The sequence below is a fragment of the Leucopleurus acutus genome, assembly GCF_964270905.1.
Source record: "Leucopleurus acutus genome assembly, chromosome: Y".
In the NCBI taxonomy this organism is placed as follows: Eukaryota; Metazoa; Chordata; class Mammalia; order Artiodactyla; family Delphinidae; genus Leucopleurus; species Leucopleurus acutus.
In genome coordinates, this window is record NC_139164.1 from 14,762,306 (window position 1) to 14,778,035 (window position 15,730).

General features: G+C 45.7%; 1 protein-coding gene across 1 annotated transcript in view; it reads left to right on the plus strand.

The window, feature by feature from the left end:
- Positions 1-8,944: 8,944 nt before the first annotated feature.
- LOC309978880 (H(+)/Cl(-) exchange transporter 4-like) overlaps positions 8,945-15,730 on the plus strand; it is a gene marked incomplete at its 3' end in the record, with an annotated part of 71,029 nt that continues 64,243 nt past the window's right edge. Inside the window, 1 exon segment of the mRNA XM_082865540.1 lies at positions 8,945-8,993.

Here is a 15,730-nt window from a genome sequence, read left to right on the forward strand (position 1 = left end):
CTTAGGGGCTCAGTCCTAAGTCAGTGCGGGGTGCGCTTTGCGGAGCTTGGTCTCCCGCGCGGGCTGGGCACCCATAGCCCCTGGTTTCCGTGCACGTTTCCGTGCCCACCCCGGGTCTGAGGCTGGTCACGGAGCCCCCGGCAGGCACACAGCCCACCCTCACCCGGCCTCGGCAGCCCCGCCTGCCTTTCCAGTCCGCCCCATCTGATCCTGACCGACAAGGAGGGCAGTGGTGGAGCTACTGCTCTGCTGCTCTGCCCTGCAGGAAAGTGAAAATAGAAGAAGGAAGGTGCGTTTTCACTGAGTCACTGGATCCGCTGATGGATAGAGCAGTCACGACATGGACATGATAACATTTGAAGGCGCTTTCTTGAGGAAGCCAGCTTCTGTGGGAACTACAGCTACCAGGCGAGTCACTCACAGGAGAGCATGTGCTTTCCCTCAGAAGGCCCCCGCCCATGCTGGAGTCTTGCCAAAATTTCTTAAGAAATCTTAGAACTAGCTCATGAGGAAAAAAATTTTGGGGGGGGGGAAATTCTTTATGAAATAAAACTATACCATTCTTTTAAAATGCCAGATGTTATAGTTTGCCTAATATGTATTTATTATATATGAAATGCACTCTCCTTCATGAGGCCTCAGAGGAGTAAATGAGGTGAGTCACACAAAATGTAAGAGAAAACGGAACCCACCTCCTGGGTCTTTATGCCCCTCCCATGAAAGTGCCCCTCCCCCCTTAGTCAGCAGCATCTCTCCTCCTTGGTCTGTAAGCACTCCCTTGTATAACCCACCTTCCTTTTCACATTTATTAAAAATGCATTTTGTAAAAGCATTTCATTGATATGTGACCTATCATGGACAGTGAAGTTGTCTGTGGTGGTAAGGCTGAAAACTGTGTGCTTTTTCACACTTGTCACTTCTTGCTATGTATTTCTGCCTCTAGTCCCGGTTTTTTCTCTTTTTTCTTTTGCTAATTTCTCTGCATATATACCCACAACAGAGGTAGAGACACAAAACACATGAGTGCTTGCCAGAAGTGACACCCCCAGGAGACAGCGTTGCTGCTCGGGTCAGGTTGGTGGCAGGCCCTCTCTGTCCCCAGCTGTTGAAACTTCAGATTGATGGGTTGGCTGCCGCTGGACTTTGGGGTGTGTGGAGAGCAAGTTATATGCGTTTGAGGTACATGGCTCCCCAGACATGGGAGAGCCCCGGCCGCGTTGCCGGGCCTGTGTTTAGGCACTGCCACTTGAAGCTCTAAGTGGGTGGAAAGGTTGAGGTAGCTTTCCTGCTAACCCCTACAAAGTAGCAACGTGGGAAAACCCACTGTGCCAATACGGAAAGCCCGCAAGGGTTTTCAAATGTCACTGCCCACTAGACACAGGTTTCTGTTTGGAATGCTTCCCCACCCCAGAGTTAAAAAAAAAAAAAAAAAAAAGAAAGAAATCGCTTCTTTGCCACACCAGAAACAAATGCAGACCCAGCTTTAGTATCAGTTCAAGGAGTGCTGTGTTTTGGCGCCTTTCCCCTGTGCTTCTCCGCCTCCCTCCCGCGTCTGTCTGCTTTCGCACCTGAATGGGACCATAGTGAGAAAGGAAGGAAAAGCCAGGCCAATGAAGGACAGGGAGGTGACGGGTCCGTGCTGCTCGCAGGCCGTGCTGGAAGTGGCACGTGGACAGCGACAGAGGCTAGGCCAGCAGGCAGGGCACGAGGCACCCTAACTGGCTTCTCTTTCGTGATCGATTGTGCAGCTTCCGACTAGTTAAGACTGCCACCCCTGGAAAATATCCCACATGTCCGAAAAGTGAAGTCCAGTCGTCTTAAGGCGTATTTTCTTATGTTTAAGTTTGCCCGTAATCGTGCCTTGGACAATCCGAAGTCTGCCACCAGGGTCCTTTAGAAACAGTGTGATGAGTAAAAGGGAATTCGGTCTTCATTTCATCTGCTCACGTAATTGTCACCACGGAAATAAGTAACTTTCTGTTGTGGGAATAAGTTATAATCAGTATTCATCTCTGTTTCTATCACTGTTCTAATTGTGTCATTTGTATTGTTTGAAAGCATTTCTTCTACAAAATTAAACTAACCTGCCTTAAGAACAGAATGGAAATGTGTGTGATTAAAAAACATGTAATTAGAGACTTAAGTATATTAAAAGGTATATAATTGTATTCAACATAAAAAATAGAGGTATGAAAATAGAATAGTACAATGAAGACACATGCAGCCCTCTCCCCTACCCCTTCAACATGGATCATTCTTGGCCCATCTTGTTTGGTCTACACCTCCGCCCGCCCCACCTTCCCGAGTTCTGAAGCAAATACCATACACCTTTCTGGTTGAGCTGGAAACATTTCAGTACATATGGCTAAGAGAGAAAGACACACACAGTATCCTTATCACATCATAACATTTAATAACTCCTCAATGGCATTCATCATCCATGGTTCACCTTTTCACTTGCCTCAAGATCATTCCTTTTTTTTTTTTTTAACTGAACAGAATCTAAATATCTGTTTATTGGGATTTTTTTTTTAAGTCTGTGGTGTTTTGGGGGGAGGGGGAGCTTTCTTGAGATAGAATTCACATACCATACAATTCACCCTTTTAAAGCATGTAATTCATCAGTTTTTAGTATATTCGGAGTTTAGTATGTTCGTAGTGCAAATGCTACAATCAATTGTAAAACTTTTTCCTCACCCCAAAAAGAAACGCTGTGCCGGTTAACCGTCACCCCATTTCTCCGCCCACCCCCGGTAACTGCTAATCTTTCTCTCTCTGTGGATTTGCCTATTTTGGATGTTTCCTGGAAATAGAATCACATGCTATGTGTGCTGGCTTTGTTCGCTCAGCATCATGTCTTCTGGGCTCGTCCACATTGTAGCCTGTGTCAGGACTTCACTCCTTTCTATTGCTGAGTAATATTCCTTTGTGTAGATAGACCACATTGTGTTTATTTGTTCGGCAGTTGATGGCCATTTGGGTTGTTTCCACTTTTTGGCTGATAGGGATAATGTTGCTGTGTACATTTGTGTACAAGTTTTTGTGTGGACATAGGTCTTTATTTCTCTTGGGTCTATACATAAAAGTAGAATTTCTAGATCATATGGTAATTCTATGTTTAACCATTTGGAGAACTGCCAGACTATTTCCAAAGCAGCTGCCCATTTTATATTCCTACCAGCAGTGTACAAGGGCTTCAATTTCTCCACTTCCTGGCCAACATTTGTCATTTTGATCATTGTCATCTTCATAGGTGCACAGTGCCATCTCAGCGCAGTTGTGTCGGTTTTTTTTTTTTTTTTTTTTTTATGGAACGCTTCACGAATTTGTGTGTCATCCTTGTGCAGGGGCCATGCTAATCTTCTCTGTATCGTTCCAATTTTTTTAGTATATGTGCTGCCGAAGCGAGCACTGTGTCGGTTTTTAATTCACAGGACCCACGCCCCCTACCACACACACACCTTTGTAATTTGTGTGTTTTCTGATCTCCCACAGCCTGGACTTGGCTCATTGTATCCCTGGGTGTAGTTTAACATGTTCCTCTGAACTTTATTTCCTAAAAATAAATGCTGAAAAAAGCTGTTGTTGAACCTAAAAGCTTGATCAGATTCCCTTTTGTTTTTTTCCTTTCTTTTTTGGGGGCTGGGATGGGTGGCAAGACATATCTTCATCCATCAGGTAGCTTATAATGTTTCTTTTTATAGGGTTTGCAACTATTGATAATCAATACCTCGATCCATTAATTCACTAAGGGTTGCAAAATGATGATGTTCTCTCAATTTTTAAAACATTATTATTTACTTTGAAATGCTTTTATTAAGAGAAACTTACTAGTCTATTTGGTTATCCAGTGGTACAGTTTATATGGGAAAAGCAAGATAAATGCTTGAATTTTTTCTTTATTGACCAGTTTTGAAAATAATGGTTTCCCCAGCACTGTTACAGTGGTGACCAATTTGTTTATGGATTTTTTTTTTTTAGTATCGTTATTAACACAAATTTAAATATGTTTGGTGTGCTTTAATCCATTGGAGTGGTTATCCTTATTAATGCTCAAATTCCCTCCTCTGTAGCTGAGGCAGACTGCTGGTTGACTGCTGGGTCCTTTTTAGATGTCCTCAGGAGTCTGAGATGGCTTTCTTGCTACTGAAACGGAGCGGGACCCTACAGAGCTTTCCCAGGGACAGACACTTGCCCAGGCCCTGTGTCCCCTGCCCACCTCTTGTGTGTAGAAAATCTTTAGCATCTTAGACCTTCCCTGAGTTCCAAAAAGAAAAATTTAATAAGAGAAGAAAAAAAAAAAACAGAAACAAAAAATATTCAAGTAAGACTTAGAATAACAGTTTAGCCATAAAACAAGGTCAAGGGCCTTTGGTTCTTCCTCAGGGGCTACAGATAATACCCTGGGCTGTACCCTTCAGTTGTCTGCAGGCACTAAAACGTCCACCAGGTGGAAGAAGTTAATTGCATGCTGGTCACATAGACCCCAGACCAGTTGGAACCAGAAGGTTGAGATCGAGATTCCTGATTTTTAAAATCACCCTGTTACCTCACCATCAACCCATGAGAGAATTGTGCACGAGCTAGCTGATCACAACCCTGTCACCCTCTCGCTCACACTGTCTTTAAAAACCCTTCCCTGAAAGCCACTGGGGAGCTTGGATCTTTTGAGCTAAGCCGCCAGTTCTTCCTTGGCCTTGAAACAAACGCTGCGCTTTCCTTCACCACAAGCCAGTGTCAGTACATTGGTTTTGCTGCTCTATGGGTGAGGGGACCAAGTTTGGTTTGGTAACACTACCCTACTTGACCAGATGTTTGTGACCTGGAAATGGTCATTTCTCCAGGGAGACTTGGTTTCTTGGTGGCAGGAGTACTCGTTACTGCTGGGTTAGTCATTGTTTTTAGATTTATTGTCTCTGTTAAGTAGAGTGACAATATTTTCTTGTCACGCATCTCAATTTTTGCTTTGAAACAAGTGATCAGACACTGCCACCTCATTTTGGAGCAAGATTTGCAGGCCCTTGGTTGCATCCAAAGGCAGAGGCTGCACGTCTTTTGGTTTGGAAACATCGTGTCTGGGACCTGTGGCGAGAGGCATGCAGCCTTTTAGAATCTATGGTTTTCCGTCCTTCCCACCAACAGACACTCTGGCCAGATTGCTTTTCCTACTCTGCAGTTACAGACAGAATCCCCTGGGTAATAAACACAAATTGTTTTATTGCAATGGAATTAGTTTAAAAGAAACGCTTTGCAGCACTGCCCAATAGAACTATCTGCAATTATGGAATTGTTTTATATCTGCACTAAAATATAGTAGCCACTAGCCACATGTGGCGATCAGGCACTTGACATGTGGCTAGTGTGACTAAGGAACTGAAATTTATTTTAAAAATATTTTTTAATTAAAAAAATATTTATTTATTTAGGCTGTGCCAGGTCTTAGTTGTGGCGTGCATGTGGGACCCAGCTCCTCGACCAGGGATTTAACCTGGGCTCCCCGCATTGGGAGTGCGGAGTCTTACCCCCTGGACCATCAGGGAAGTCCGTGAATTTTAAATTTTATTAATTTAAATTAATTTAAACTTGAATAGCAGCTTGTGGCTAGTGGCTACCATATTGAAGCAGTGCAATTTTACCCTGTATTACTGTGTAAGGGGAATAATTATGTCCAACTGGCCAGGGGTTACATGCCCTGCTTTCCCCGTGGGTGGGTTTATGTGAGTTGACAATGGTGTGCAAATGAACTGGGCCACGTGGGGCTTTATATATAGGTGTGTGTGTGTTAGATTGTGAGTCTTTATAACTTTTTCCACTTGGCTCAAAATATGCTAGGTATTTTGATAAGCAGATATAGGGGTACACATTTTTCCTTGCGTCTCAGGCTGCAGTAAGGCTCTGCAAAGCACTGCTTACTCTTTCCAGAGCCCTCACTTAAGCCTCAAAACGCCCCCAGGTGGTGGATCCTTTTACTACCTCTACTGCTCCCCACTTTCTAGAAGGGAAAATCGAGGCTTGCAGAAGCTTGACAAATAGCACAGACAATAATACTGTAATGTGGTTGTTATGTAATACTTCAAGATGGCGTCTGAGAACATTTGAAGACATTGTTGGTTCTGGTGTAACACTGTATCCCAGAGACAGTTGTTTTTTTTTATTTTGTTTTGTTTTTTACCATGTAGTGTGCTTCCATGTCTACGAAAACTTCCCTTCCCTCTCTGTGTCCTAGTCACTGGGTTCCGCTCCCCAGAGATAACCACCCTTTGCAGCTTCCTGTGCATCAGTTCTGAAATAGTCTATGAAGATACAGGCAATCATACTTCCCACGTGCCAGCAGTACCACATTTAAGGGATTATAATGAAGCAGAGCTTCCAGCATGTTATACAATGGTGAACTCTTTAAAATGACTGGGAAGGGCCTGCCCTGGAGGTCCAGTGGTTAAGACTCCGCGCTTCCACTGCAGGGGGCCTGGGTTTGATCCCTGGTCGGCCGGGGGATTAAGATCCCTCATGCTGCGGGACTCGGCCAAAAAAAAAAAAGAAAAACAAAGCCTGGGAAATGGAAGATTTGAGTGAATGAAATTATACTGTATAAGCAGGGTTTCTCTGCTTCGGCACTAGTGATATTCTGGGCTGGAACCTTCTCTGTTGCAAGGCTGTCCTGGGCACTGTAGGTTGGTGAGCAGCATCCCGGGCCTCCACCCACCAGATGCCAGGGCCCCCCCCCCCCGCCCCGAGGTGTGGCAGCCAAAACTGTCCCCAGACAGTGTCCCATGTACCAGCAGCAGATAAGAGGAAAAAAAATGTAAACGATTCAAAGGGATTAAGAAGTAGAAGTCTGTGAAGAAAGCAGAAGGCGCCAGTATGGAGAAATTAAAGCTCAAAGGTTATTACGTAAGTGTTTGAAGAATCTTTTCAGGAAGGATCTTAACGGCTATCTTTCAGTCTTCGCACATAGCAGAATAAGAAGTGAATTTAAATGGAAGAGAAATTAAGGCTGGACCTGCGGACGATGAAATGGTAACATCAGTTCTGAGCTGCCATCTTCCTTCCTAAAGATTTTTATGAGCAGAATAACCTAGGATGATTAGGAATTGTTCTCTCCGGGCTTTGCAGTTAAGATTTGAGAATCTTCAAGGAATGAAATCTGCGTTAAAAAGTAGCAAAATGTACATAATCCATGATCATGCCTCCTACAGTGCTTAAAAAAAAAAGCAATAGCTGTTTCTTGTTATCAAAGCAATGCATGTTAATCGTAGAAAAATTAGAAAATGCTGCTAAGCTAAAAAGAAGAAAATGAGAAATACCCTTAATCTCACTAATGAGTGAAATACTAAGGTTGATACTTTAGTGAATTTGCTTCCCAGTTGTTTTCTCTGTTCAAAAGTATTTGTGTAGATATAAATATATTAAACTGTAGGGGGGGAAACTCTTCCCTTCTTCCCTTCTAGGTTTCTTGACTGGTCTAATAATTAAATTGACATAAGATGGATTAACAGGAGAGAAACAAATTTAATTTCCTGTGGTAGGGGAGCCCATAGAATTCTGAGACTCCAAGAAGTCACCAACGCAGGCAGCTTTTATACCTTCTAGACAAGAAAACCATAAGTTTGTGTAGAATTGGAGAAACAAAGGGGTTTGGGCTTGGGCTAGCAAATTAGTGCAAGTAACAAGGTTTGTTTATACAGCCTTCCAGGTGGTGAATTTCCTGTCTCCGCAATAAGGATGCCTTTTATCCACCTGGTGGGGGGCAGGGTACCTTCACATGCCTTTGGGGGGACCAAGGAAGGTCAGAGTGTCTTTTATTTGCACAGGCTGTTTCTTAAGTAACTTTAATTCAAAATAATCAGTATGCCAAGTGGCCTATTTTGGGGGTGGCATCTTCTGCTTCCCTTCAACACCTACATACATTCATCGGATCATTCAGCACATAATGCTTTGGAGCTTGCTTTTTTTCATTTAAGACACGGTGAATGTCCTTCCATGTCGAAAAGTATCTATTACCATATCTGTTTTAATTCTTGTGTTGTATCGATGTCTTATAAACCTAACCTATCCTCTGTTTCTGGCCACTTAACTTGCTGCTGGTGCTTTGAGGTCATAAATAATATTGCAGCAATTCTTCCTTTCACGATTCTTTTTTCCTAATGCGGCTAGTTCCTGGAGCAAATGACAGCAATAGCTGTCGGGCCCACTCTATGTTTCAACCCGCGCATATTTGCAAGGTTTTTGGTAGGAATTGCTAAACATCCCACCAGGAAGATTGTTCAATTTACATTCTTATGGCGGGGGGGGGGGGGGAGAATCTTTTTTTTAAGTCCTTGCCAAAAGGACAATTTCATGGGTGGAGGTGGAGGATGTTGGAAGTGATCTCATTCTGTTGAAAACCGTGCGCCCCAGTTTTAGGCTTTTCCTGAATTGCCTGTTTGCTGTAATGTTCTTCACACTTGAACAATCACCTGGAGAAGAGAAGGTGAAACTAACCTACTGGCAAAAAATTCGCCCCGCGACGAGGAAGGTGCCTCTGCTTGAGTCATTTCCGCCAAGCGGGAACACAGAGCAAGTCACTTCGGACCTCGGAGGGCATTTTATAGACCGCCCCGCGTCCCAGCTCCCGTCGATTCTTGGAACTCCCACCACCGTAGTCCCGGCAGCCCAACCCCAGCGGGCAGCGCGTCCCGTGTCGGGGACGCGGGGTTCTCTGTGCACCCGAAGGAACCGACTGTACGAGGCTTGGAAGGGCCGGCCTCCAGAGCCGAGGTGACCCAGCCTGCCGGGAAGGGCTGAGTGGCTGCACGGAGCACGTGACGCTCGCAGCCTGGCTCTTGGCTCGGGGTAGTGGGGGCCCGCCCCACGCGCCAAAGGCTGAAATCGGCTTCTGCCTCCGGCAGGAAAATGAGCTTGTCAGTTTCTGTCTCTAGTGGGCCCTCAACCCACTGGAGCATGGGATTTCGGTAGCATTTAAATTTTATGTCTCAGGAATCTGAAAGCAAAAGGTAAGTTGCTTATCACTCAGAAAAACAAATGAGAGGAAGGACCTGGAATACTGTACGGCCACTTTGTTGATTTTTCAAATCGAGTTGAAAATAATCGATCGCTGTGCGAGACAAGGGCTGTTATTTAGCCCCAAATTAGAGACTGACCTTCTGAACAGAAATGTGGTTAAATCAGGAGGGGATGGTGGTAAAAGGGCCCGGGGTTAAATATAGAAGGACATGAAAGCTGCCGCAATAAATAGCAAGCAAGTAATAACCCTGGCCTGCTTGTGAAACAGCCCGTTTCACATCTCTTTCAGGGGCGCCAGCGAAGGTGATGTTAAAATTGCAATTTAAATTCAAACGAAAGGAAACTATATGAAACTGGAATACAAATAAAAACAGTTCCTGCTTTTGCTCTTTCACATTTCAAAAACGTTTATGTGGTTTGGCAAGAAAGTTGGTATCTTCACTTATTAAGTCTGAAATATGCCATTTCAGATTTATGAAATGATCACAGTTGGAATTTTCTAAGTCCCTCTAGGCAAGGCTATTTCAGTTGTGAATGAGAAATATTGACATTGTACATATTTTCTGTAATAGAAGACTCACTTCCGCAGAATGTGATAAAAATTAGAAAACGTATAATAATGAGTTATTGCGAATTAACTTTCATGTCTGAGAGATCACATTCTTTACCAGAAGATTTAGGAAAACAGACACAAGTACAACCATGCTCATGCACTAGCACTTTACTTTGAACAGTCAAATGTTCAAGTAAGAAGTATAACTACGTGGTGTCACTGTTGTTTTCTTCGGCAAAAACACGTTGATATTGGAATGCAGGTATTGAGAGTAATTACAAGCATTATTCATCAGTGCAATTGGTATTACATTCCACAACGTATATGCTTCAAATTAATGTATTTGATATACGGTTTGAAACATGGACCCTCTATGCAAAATATGTATATGCATTCTGTATTTTAACTGTCATTTTGATTTGCACAAAATAGGTTTGTTTATTTAGTTCTCCACTGCATTTGATAAAGACTTTAAAAATAAAAGACTAAATTATTTCCTTTCATTACTAATCACCTTATTGAAATCCTATTACCTCCGTGGAGCCTGGAGTCATTTGGGTCTCCCCTTCTGTGTGCTGTTTGTTTCCCACAGTTGGTGGAAGGCTAGGCCAGCTGCCCACACCAAACACACCGCCCTGAAAGGAGAGCAGAGCGAGGCTTCCCGGTCACTCGCTCTTCGCCTCCAGTGACTTCCAGGGTCTTCCCTCCCTCCCCTCCTCGCCCCGAGGGCGTTACGTGGCGGCGTGGGCCCGCCTCCCGGTGACGTCAGCAGCCATTGCACCGAAGAAAGGATGCGGCGCAGGTGGGCGACCGGCCTGCGCCATGCGGCACTGCAGGTAAGGGACTCTGCAGGAGGAGCCCCTGCAGCCCGTCGGCGCCCCAGAGTGGGGTTTCTGGCTGCTGCGGATGCTGCAGGCACCAGGCAGCAGGGGGGGCGCGGAGGGCGGTTGCTGCAGGCTCACGCGTGACTTGGGTCTTGGCAGGCGCACCCTGGGAAAGTGGGCAGGGGCCAGACTAAAAGACCCGGGCTTCTTTCACAGGAGGGGAAAAAAATCAGAAATGATCACAGTACACGCATTGTAAGGAGAGACAGGGGCTGCTTGGCAAAGATAACTGTTTACCGACGGTCATTGTGCTTCTTAAATAATGACACATTTACTGATTCTCCTTACAGGGGTTTGTCCTCAGTAGTCAGCCTGATTTCTTTCAAAGCCAAGCTGCTTTGCTTGAAATGGAGTGGAAAATTCTTGGTTAGCATTTGAAGAGCTAGATGTGCGGTCTAAATTGTTTGGCATTATTTTGCAAGGTTCCAGCATTTAAAGGGGATATGTCAGAAATGTGTTTGTTTTCTCCAGGTGTTTTAAATAGATTAAAATATAACAGTATCCAATAAAATAAAGCTCCCAATGTGCGTGTAGGAGAGTGCAAACCAGCTACATCTGTTAAGATCAAAAAGGTCTTTAGAAGGGGGTGGAGCTGGAAATGAACACCAAAAGCCATGAATTTCCAGTGTTCATTTTGTTTTTTACGCGGACCTCTCACTGTTGTGGCCTCTCCCGTCGCGGAGCACAGGCCCCGGACGGACGCACAGGCTCAGTGGCCATGGCTCACGGGCCCAGCCACTCCGCGGCATATGGGATCTTCCCGGACCGGGGCACGAACCCGTGTCCCCTGCATCGGCAGGCGGACTCTCAACCACTGCGCCACCAGAGAAGCCCTCCAGTGTTCTTTTTAATTCCATTGCTAAGTAATTTGCTTGCTGAAAGAAGGGGCTTGATGACTGCAGTGGCAGATGGAGGAGGGATCAGCTGACTTCAATTTTAGCAGGACAGGAGGTGGGATTTTAATGGACTCTTTTGAGAGTTCACACCTGTGTTTACATTCCTTTCTCTGGTTCACATACGACCCGAGGCCAGGACATGTGTGGGTACCCTTAAGAGGAGAATGTGGCGTTCTTTCCTGTAAAATGTGACCCCTCTGGAAGCCGTGGTATCACTGAATTGTATTGGAACTCACACCATGTATTATTTGACCCATCCAGCAACTGTGGGAGGACCTGTAAAACAATGGTATTTTAGTTGATAATTAATAAGGCATTTTTTTCAGCGTTTGGACGCCCTGATGTGTTGCTGCAGTAATTCAGTAATTAATTTACTGCAGTTTTCTTCATTTGGTTCAGGTTGGCTATTAGAGTCAAGGTCCTCAGGCCCCTACCTTCCCTTGTTCCCCAGCCCAACCCTAGACAGAGCAGATGAGAGACAGATGTAGTAGAGACCTGATTCCACTTCTGGCTTTGGGACTGTGGAACCTGGGACAAGTCACTTTGTGTCTTTGGGAGTCAGTTTTCTTGTCCCCAGAGTGACCAAGGAATTTATATCAGGGTTTCTCAGCCTTGGCACTATTGACGTTTGGGGCTGGATAAATCTGTTTGTTGTGGGCACCGTCCTGTGCCCTGGAGGATGTTTCTTTAGCTGCATCACTGGCCTCCACCCACTAGATGCCAGTGGCCCCCGCCCCCCAAGTTGTGACAATGAAAAATGTCTCCAGACCCTGCCACTTGTTCCCTCGTGGGGCTCCATTGCCCCTGGTTGAGAACCACTGATTTGGATGATCTTAAATGTTCTTCTGGCTCTGGTATTCTAGAGTTCATTTTCCTATGATTTGTTTCATGCTGAGCCTTAGGTCAGAGATCCGATTCCCTTTCATGATGTTGTCAATGCGGAGACTTTTTTATGCTCTGGGGTTCCAGAAGTAGCTTCAGTCAAAAAGGGGAGGCCTGTTTTGTGTGCCAGTCGTAGCTGGGAAGCTAGCTTGCCAGAGTGTCAGGGAAGGAGGGAAGAGCACAAGCAGTAGACCAGCGTGTCCAGAACTGGGGTAGACCAGAGTCCCCATCCTTATCTGCAAAAGTGGGAATAGGACCCGTGTGGAGGTGTCGAGGGGAGGGAGTGAGGTAACGCGGGTGCTGGCCCGTTGTGGCCGTCACGGTCACGCGCTTTACGCTCCAGTGTAGGACTGGCCGCTAAAGGTCTGGCTCTGACACTTCAGAGAGCGGCTTTTGCTGCACCACTTCACCTCTTGGAACCGTTGCCGAAAATGTAAATGGGGCTACTGTACTTGCTGGTCCTGCTTCTTTGGCTCTTGGGGGGATCAGATGGATGTAAGAGGGTCAGCAAGCTGGAAACTCCCGGGAGACAGGAAGCAGTCATGGCAGTGGCATTGCGAGGCATGGGCTATGTGTAGTGGGTTTGGGGGAGGGAGCTTATAATCAAACAATTATCCTTGTCCCCACCACGGGCCTGGGACTGTGGTGTACCCCTCCCCCAGTACCCTTGCCCTCAGCTCGCTCTCTCAGCCTCTTCCTGGCCCCATAAAAACTGCTCTTCTGGGGGAGGGTTGGTTCTTTAGCGAGAAGGAGCCAGTGTGCAGAGGCCGGGGCACAGGCAGCCTCCTTTGTCCACTTCCAGCCATTTTCTTTACAGGTGGCGCCCACAGCTGGCCAGGTAGCTTGTCCCCAGAATGGCTTGGCACGCTATGTGGGTCATTGGGCGTTGTCTCTGCACCCAGTCAAAGATGTGAAAGAAAATGAAAGAGGAGGAGGGCTTCCCTGGTGGCGCAGTGGTTAAGAATCCGCCTGCCAATGCAGGGGACACGGGTTTGAGCCCTGGTCCGGGAAGATCCCACGTGCCGTGGAGCAGCTAAGCCCGTGCGCCACAACTACCGAGCCTGCGCTCTACAGCCCACGAGCCACAACTACTGAGCCCACGTGCCACAACTACTGAAGCCCGCACGCCTAGAGCCCGTGCTCCGCAACAGGAGAAGCCACTGGAGTGAGAAGCCTGCACACGGCAAGGAAGAGTAGCCCCCGCTCGCCACAACTAGAGAAAGGCCCCGCGCAGCAAGGACGACCTAATGCAGCCAAAAATAAATAAAATAAATAAGTTAAAAAAGAAAAAAAAATGGAGGAGGATTCTCCATCAAAAGCGACTTAAGCGATGGAATGACTGTCCTAGGCAGCTCTGCTGCTGTGACAGAGTACCACACACCGGGTGGCTCATCAACGACAGACATTTATTTCTCACAGTTCTGGAGGCTGGAAGTCTGAGCTCAGGGTGCCCGCATAGCTGGGTTCTGGTGAGGGCTCTCTTCTGGATTGCAAATGGCTGCCTTCTTGTGTCCTCGCATGGGGGGAAGAGAGCTCTCTGGCCTCTTCTTATAAGGGCACTAGTTGCGTCGTGAGTGCTCCATCTTCATTACTTAATCACCTGCCAAAGGCCCCACCTCCTAATACCATCACATTGGGGATTGGGATTTCAGTATATGAATTCTGGGGGATACATTCAGTCCATGACAATAACCAGCTATAACTTGTGCCCTTGATTGGATCCTGGCTTGAACAAACATCAGTAATAGGCTTTGGGGACACCTGGGTTATTTTTATGTGCCTGCCTCCTAGATCATGCGAGGAGACTGTTGTAAATTTGATTAGATGCCATAATCTCGTGGTGTGGTAGGCATCCAGCTCAGCCACTCCTCATTCCTGACACCGAAACAGTGAGATGAGACATGGTTGTTTCCTGCTGCCATGTTTCAGGGTGATTTGTTACACAGCAGTAGATAACTAACACGTGTATATGTACAGGAGTCTTATTTTTCAGTGATGCATGCTGAAGTAGTTAGGGGTGAAGTGTCATGAGAGCAAAAACTTTTAAATTTTTTTTTTTTTAACATTTTTGGAGATCTTTTTAATGTATGGCTGAAGAGAAGACAGATGAATTCTCAAACCTGCTTCTGCGTTCAGTCTGTTGCAGTATCACCTGTCATGTAGCCTCTGGAAAATTCCACTGTACACTCATGAGAGAATGAGAATGGAAAAAGGCAAATAAAAATGTACAATTATTATAAGAATGTTTTCGGCAGCATGGACCCCCTTAAAAGGCCTTGGGGACCTCAGGGTGTTCCCAGACTACACTTTGAGAACCACAGTAATTTACTTTTAAATGGTTCAATTGAATGGAGAGAGAGCGAGAAGAGGCAAATACAGTCAAATAGGAACACTGGTTGAATCTGATTGGTGTTATTAATTGGACTCTTCTCCATAATGTGCTGTGTATTTGAAAATGTGCACAATAGGAAGTTCAAAAGAAGGTAGAAAAGAAATGTAGACTCTTGGACATGTGAGGGATTCTGATTGAGATCTGAGGGTGAAGCCCAAGGGGAGCATTCTTAACCTGAGCTCCAGGTGCCCTTGACCGCACGAACCTGAGGCCCCAGGTGAGACCTGCTGGCCCGGAGGTTCCCAGCTTGCCCAACAGCCCTCCAGCCCTGCACCCTCCCAAACCAGACCCAGGGGGATTAGTTAGTGGCGAGGAGGGTGGGTGTATGAGCCCTCTGCAAATTCTGGCATGTGGGCTGCGGGAAAGGCCTTATTATCAAACCCTTGCTTGACTGTGTTGTCGGCCTGGCCAGAGATAAGTTGTCCTTTCTGAGGGCAGGGGTGGTTTCCTTTCTAGAGAGCGATAAGTAGTTTTTGAATGACTTGTTTTCCATCGAAATAGTAATAGATGCTTTCTGGGAGGATTTCACGCAGGATAAAGGTTATGGAAAGAAAACAAAGTCTCTTTCCCATTCCCGGTCCCCCATCCCACTTGGAAAGGCAACCACTGATAAGTGTCTTATATACTGTTTCAGAAAATGTCTGTGCAAATACATCCATCTATAGAATGTACGTAGCACTTTCCTTTCTCTTTTTTCTTCACTAGGATGTAATTTACGTGGAATGAAATGCATAGATCTTAATTCAGTTGGTTTTGACCAACTGAAGCGAACATTCTTGGTACTCCCACAGGGCCTCATCTTGCCCTCCTTTAGTCAAATCCTCTGGCTGGAGGGTACCACCATGCTGATTTCTGTCAGCACAGTTTACTTTCGTCTGTTCTTGAACTTCATATACCTGGAGTCCTATGATCTGTACACTCTTATGTCTGGCTTCTGCACTGATTGTGCATGATTGTGAGATTCATCTGTGTTGTATCATGTAGCACCGATTCATTCATTCATTCCATTTTCTTGTGAAAGTACTTGGGAGAGTAATATACTTGATAGACCTCGTTTCTCTTAGTCCTGCTGTTTGGAAGCTGTTGTACATCAGCTCGCTCACAGCATGTTCCAGAGTGT